General features: G+C 28.7%; 1 pseudogene; it reads left to right on the top strand.

The window, feature by feature from the left end:
- The first annotated feature begins 1,050 nt into the window (after positions 1–1,050).
- On the top strand, positions 1,051–1,146 carry LOC114580671 (annotated as a pseudogene).
- Positions 1,147–7,240: the final 6,094 nt, after the last annotated feature.

Raw genomic sequence — 7,240 nt, 5'->3', positions numbered from 1 at the left:
TCTAGATCTATGTTGATGATATACCTTTTAGATATTCTGATCAAAATTTATGTGATAATGTTTTCTAAAATAATGAGTAAAGAGTTTAAGATGAGTATGATGAGAGAATTGTCATACTTTTTGGGGTTTAGCATAAAATAAATTGATGATGGAACATTTCTTAATCAATCAAAATATATTAAGGACATCTTGAACAAATATGAAATGAGGGAATTGTCCTACTTTTCTCAACACTCTCATGAGCTCTGGTGTCCAGTTAGATAAGGATTCAAATGAAAAATTTGTTGATTAAAAAAAGTATAGAGGAATTATAAGATCACTATTTTACTTGACAGCTAGCCAACATGATATAATGTTTAGCATTTATCTCTGTACTAGATTTTAAGTTGATCCTAAAGAATCCCACCTGACTACTTGTAAGAGAATGCTTAGATATCTCTTAGGGACCTAAAACTTAGAAATCTGGTATATTAGGCACAACACTTCTTTTAAAATTATTGGATATTCTGATTCTGGTTTTGTAGGGTGTAGGGTGGACAGAAAGAGCACCTATGGAACTTGCAAATCCATAGAATAGTCCTTAGTCTCCTGGTCTAGTAGAAAACAAAATCTATTACACTTTCTAAAGTTAGGGAAATTCCTCCAATTTATTTTATACCTATTAAAATAGGGATTATTTTACCTTCTAATTAAATTTATATTTTCTATCCCCAAAGCACAAGTATCCTCAATAGAATTTAAATGTGTCTCTTCCAATTATATAGATCATTCAAACTCAAGTTAATTGCAATAGCATATAATTTCTTTAAAATAGTAGCTACCTAAGTAGATAGAATTGATAGAACATTTGATTTATAAAATATAAGTACCCTCTTAAGATTAATTCTATTAACAGATCATTGAAAATTATTAGTAGTCATTTCCTTTATTAATTCATAAGGATTCTTAAATTGCTTAGATATTAAAGATTTATTAGCCATAACATCTATGAATAACCTATGAGATCCTACTAATCCATTATAAAATGTTTGAATAACCAACCAATCGACTAAAGCATGGTAAGGGTATTTTCTTAAATCTCTTCCAACTTTCATATTTTGATTCTCTTTTAAACTGGGAAAAACAAGTGATATCATTTATAAGTTTAGCAATTTTTTAAGGTGGAAAATACTTAGCTAAGAATTTATGTACCAACAATTTCCAAGTGGTTATAGTGCGTACCGGAAAATAATTTGAAAAAAATTCTTCTTATCTCATAGAAAAAATATGAATAATCTAAGCTTAATGGCATTATCACAAACACTATTATACTTAAAAGTTACATAAATTCTTGCTAACTGGCTAAATATAGCTGGAATCTTCAACAAGAGTTCACCAAAATTATAAATATTGAATCATTTGTGTAATGGCTAATTTTAATTCAAAATTGTTATCATTGATAGAAGGTCCATTGATACTCTAATGGGTTCCATATACAACTAGATTAGCATATTCCTTAGTTGACCTAGCATGGACTAGGTTTAAAAAATTAATATATATATATAGAAAGGACCTTTTAATCTTTGGATCAAATGATAAGAGTTTCTTACTAGATGAAATAGGCATAAAGTAAACATATACACCTAAAAAGTAGAATTCAAATTATCAAAGATATTTTTTTATTTTATTAATTTTTTAAGTAAGTAGATTAAAGACACATGATATAAGTATTTCTAAATATGGACTTGTTTCAATAATATAGTTTAAAATGCAATACACTTGTTACTTTTCTTTTAATACTACAAGAAATTTGATGTGGGGCTGTAAGAGGTTAATTATGAGCTAATGTAAAATTTCCTATATTTTAAATCTGCTTAGCTTTTCTCTAATATAAAATTTATAACATCCCATTGATTTACATAATTATACATGTCAAATCTAGTAATAAAGTGATAAAGTGGAGTGTCGATCCCATGATGAAATTATTATACTAAATTATAATAAAACTACTACTGCTTACTCTAATTGCATAAATTTATCCAATTTAAATGAAATATGAGATTTTTAAGCTCTTACTATTGAATGAAAATAAGTAAAAGGAGTTTATGAAAATGAAATAAAGTGTTTTGGATTGATGCATTTAAATTATATAGCTTTCCTAATGAGATTCTTAATTATGTATGTGGATCATAGTAAGTGCATCCCTAGATCTCTATTGAGCTTGCAAGGGTAAAAAGAAAGATTGCTAGAATTTCTACTTTTTCACTACCTACATAGACCCTAGAATATTCATACATCCTATGTTTAGGTATTCCAATTTTCAATTTTACTATTCTCAATTATTGAAGCATTCCTCCATCAAGGTAATACATCAAGCTAAGTTTTAACTACACACATGACTCTTGTATGTATGAAATGAAGAAATAGAGATGTTAAAAATATAAATATTTTCATTAAATCACAAGAGTTTTTATTTGTACATAATATGATCTTTACATCATCTTCACAAATAAAAGAACTAGGAAGACATCGAATAAATGAAAAGAAAACTTATATTCATTTTATTCAAGGAAGAACAAAGTACAAAACAAGTAGTAAAAAGTTTATCACCAAAAAGGACAAAAATATCCTCTATAAACTATTTTTTCCTTCACTTATAAAGTTCATATAAAAATGCAGGCAAAACTCTCCCAGAAAAAGAATCTTGCACTTATATAACCTCCCTTAGATTTTGCACTAAGAGGGCACTAAAGAAACACACTGAAAATTTAATAATTTTAAGTCAAGAATTAAACTAGAAAAATAGTATAATAAAAAACTTTTTATAGTAAGTACTATATATGGCTTAACTGTTGGAAAAGCTGGCAATGTGGTGGTAAAAAATGAACTATAACTTCAGTGCTACAATGTTTGCTCCACTGCGATGTTGGATGATATGGCATAGTTACTAACTAAATTAGTTCTTATTTTTACTAAATTTGTGAATATCTTAGAAGTTATAATAGCTTCACTTTGGTGCCATAAAAATGAAAATTGTTGTGCTTGAAATTACACTCTAGCATTACGACGTTTGATAGGCTGGCGCACCAACATGAATTTTTCCAATAGACTCAACACTACAGTGCTAATTTTGAGCTCAACAACACTATGATGCACTATGGATCTTACATTTATGATTTCATAACACTTGGAACTAGAGAAAGTTCATTCTTCTATGTTAAAATTGGTGCTCATGCATATGTCGATTGGGCACTATGGCGATATCCTTGCCAGCTATACGACACTATAAAATATTTATAATTCTTTCCTACATAATTCCTATATAAACAAAACTAAAACATGCATTTATATTGAATTTAATATAATTAAAACAATGTATACTTTACACTTATCTTTTACCATAGACCTGGTTTGTTGGTTCTATGTTCCAACACAAGGATTGATAGTTTAGAGTTTGGTTCCAAACTACAAAGATTCATGTGTAGGAGCACTTAGAGCCTTGGATAGTCTCTAAATACAACACATGAGTGAATTGTTTGTTGATTAGGTGCTTCAACAAACTAGGAGGGAGAACTTGGAAGTTGGTTCCAAGTTAGAAAGAATTTGTGCAATGACATATTTGAAGTTTGAGGTGCTCCAAATATTATTGCATAAGAGATGTAATTTGTAGCTTTTGAACTACAAATTAAGAGGGTCATCTACCCATATAGGTTAGGCAAATGAGATAGGCTAGATTTAGAATCCTAAGCCTGAGAAGGGAATTCTTTCATTGGTCTTAGTTTCAAAATGAAAGAAAGGGAGAGCTCAGATTTTTAGCTCTAAGCTACAAGATTTTCGTATAATGATAGGTTGGAATTTTAGAGAATTCCAAATCATCATGTATGAAGGGAGAAACGTTTCTTTGCTAACTTTGTGTTGTTAGCAAAATGGAAATGGGGGGGAAGGCTTAGGATTTGTTTTCCTAAAACCTTGATTCATGCACTATAATAATTTGGGACTTAGAGAACGTCTCAACTATTAAGTGTAAGGGACATGTACATAAAGAAGAGGACTTCCAACTCTCCTACAAATGTTTTGGATTTGCTTGAAAGAGGGAAGGCAAACTTCCTAATGCAATGGAAAGTTTTCCCAAATCAAATTTGACATGATCTTGGGGATTTGAAAGTTTCTAGGAGAAACCTAATTTGGGGGAACTCCTTTTGAGGATTCCAATCTTCATGTGGCTAGCTCCTTACAAAATTTTGCTACATTCAAGTAATGTGGTATTAGTGATGATGCTATTAGGCTTTGTCTATTTCTATTAACCCTATGGGACAATGTTAAGACATGATTGAATTTCTTTCCCTTAGGCACCAAAACCAAATCGAATGAGTGGTACACAAATTCTTAGTTAAGTGTTTTCTACCTTCTAATGCTAGAAAACGTATAAATGGTATTACTTTTTTGCCCTAATTTGAAGGGAAATCAACTTATAAAGTTTGAGAGAGATTAAAGGAAATCAACTTACTTTTTTTCCCTAAAAATATAGGATCCCTTAAATTAATAATTGATGTAGTAGCTAGAGGATTACTTATGTCTAAGTTGAGTAATGAAAACTATGCATTAATTAAGAAAATAGAAATAAAAAATTTTATTTCCTACTAAAAGGGTGAATACGATGAGAGTAACAAGAGTTTATGAATTTGATACTTTATTCATTTTCACTTCTTAAGTAGCTAACATTTCATTATAATTAGATAGGTTTTGAGTTAGTTCAGGATTAAGAACACTTATGCATAGTATATATAAAAATCTTTCAATAAATCCTAAACATTTCAGTGTCGTGGCATTCAACATCTTAACGTCATAGTTTTACCATCCAAGTTTCAATCAAAATAATTATTTTACAAATAAGAATATCCCTTTGGAAGATGTAATAATTCAGATCAAAATTAAATTGTAGGATAAATATATATCCCTTAAAAATATTGAAAACTTGATAGGGAAATTTGCTAATTTTATTAACCGCAAAACCTGTAACAAATAGTCTAATTTGGAAAACAACAATTTGGTAAAGCATTCTAATAATATTCAACATAAGAGTGGGAATTACATGGGAGATCCTTATAAAGTCCAAAATAAAACTCAGAAGGATAGTGGTTTATAAGAACCTTTAGAAGCTGAACCACCAACTCTACAACAAAAATAAGTTAAAGAAATTGAGAGACATATTAGTAAGGTTACAGAGAGAACACCACAACCATTTCTCCAGAGGATAATTATGCTAAATTTTGATAAGCATTTCTTTAGATTCATAGAATTGTTTAATAATTTAGCCATAAACATACCCATCTAAGAGGACTTAGAGTAGATGCCCAAATATGCTATGTTCATAATAATTCTTTAGGTTCATAAAATCATTTTCTTTTGCCTTCCCTTGATCAAATATGGATAGGTTGTAGGAGATTCTTTATATTGCTTTCTAGATGGATACTCAGGTTACCGCTATATCACATAAGGACCAGGATAAAACTACCTTAAGTAGTCCTTAAAGTACATTTGCCTTTAGAAGAATGCCTTTTGCAATGCCCCTGCATTTTTTCAAATATGTATGATGTTGATCTTTTCATATATGTTTGAGCAAGCCAGTAAGAATTTTATGTATGTTTTTTTTTTTTTTTTTTTTTTTTTTTTTTTTTTTTTGCACAATTTTTATTCCTATCTTGATCATTTGACTACTATACTTAAAATATGTGTAGAGAAAAATTTAGTAGTAATTTTTAAAAAATGTCATTTCATAAATACTCGGGGGATTTATAATGGATATTTCCAAACTATTATGTCACTTATTTGAATAAGATAGTCCTTTAGTTTTTCACACTGCATGTTTTGATGCTTTTAAAACTTTAAAAAAACATTTGATCATAATACCTATTATTATTACTCCTGATTGGTCTTTATATTTTATAATCATGTGTGATGCAAGTGATTTTCCTATAGGTGTTCTTCTTGGAGAAAACCAAGATAAGAATTCTATGATATATTTTTTGCTAGTAGAATGTTAAATGCTGCATAATGTAACTATTCAAATATTAAAAAGTTCTACTATCAATTGTATGTGTTTTTTTTTTATATAATTTTTGACAAGATTGATTGGCACAAAAGTGATTATATGCACTGATCATTCTACCAATAAAAATTTTATGACATAGAAGGATACAAAATAAAGATTGGTTAGGAGGATTTTTTTTTTCTTTTTTTTGTAATAATCCTCTATAGAAATGATAGATAGAAAAGGAACTTAAAATAAAATTATTGATAATCTATAAAAACTTTTAAAATGAAGATAATGTACCTAAGGTGCATCTAATTATTGAGTTTTTTTTTATGAGCAACTGTTTATTTATATCTAATAATGTAAATTTTATTTTTAGTAGTGCACTTCCATTTTTTTATGTTCTAATCAAAAAAGAAAATTTTTACATTATACAAAATACATATTTTGGTATAAGCCTTAATTATTTGAAAGTTGTAATGATGAAATCATTAGAAGATGTGTCTCATATGATAAGGTAGAATTAGGAAAAGTCATGCCTCCCATTATGAAGATCATTTTGGATTATTTTGAACTTCTTTAAAGGTACTCAAATAAATATTTCATTGGCCTACATTATTTAAAGATATTCAAGAATTTGTTAAGAAGTGTAATTAATACCAATGAGTAGGCGATATATCTAATTCCAAGCTATATTTTAGAAGTTATGTTATTTGATGTTTAGGGATTAAATTTTATAGGACCATTTGTGCAATCCCATGGATGTCACTATGCTCTAATAACTATTTATTATGTGTCCAAAGGGATTGAAGGAGCCATAATGCCTAAACTAATGCTAATATTGTGCTCATATTTTTAACAAAAAAATATTTTTTTCTCTATATTAGGTATGCCTAAAATTTAAATTAGTGATTGGGAAGCTCTTTCTATAATAAGAAGATAGAAAAAAAAAACACTAATTAAATATTGTATTCATCATAGGGTTATAGCAACTTATCATCCCCAAACTAATGGCCAAGCCACTAATGTCTCTCTGCACTCTAACATTCTATGCGATTTTTGGGCCATTTAGGGTTCCTTCTCACTCGCTTGGTTTTTTCCTTAATGATATATAATTTTTTTTTTTTCTTAACCTAAAGCTTTTTGGGTCATTTCATATTGCCTTACTAGATTGAAGACATGTTGTAATCCAACTCTCAAATGATCTTGATTACACCCGTATATTTG

This window comes from Dendrobium catenatum, unplaced genomic scaffold, assembly GCF_001605985.2.
Source record: "Dendrobium catenatum unplaced genomic scaffold, ASM160598v2 fragScaff_scaffold_1188, whole genome shotgun sequence".
In the NCBI taxonomy this organism is placed as follows: Eukaryota; Viridiplantae; Streptophyta; class Magnoliopsida; order Asparagales; family Orchidaceae; genus Dendrobium; species Dendrobium catenatum.
This window is presented reverse-complemented; position numbering and strand designations above follow the sequence as displayed.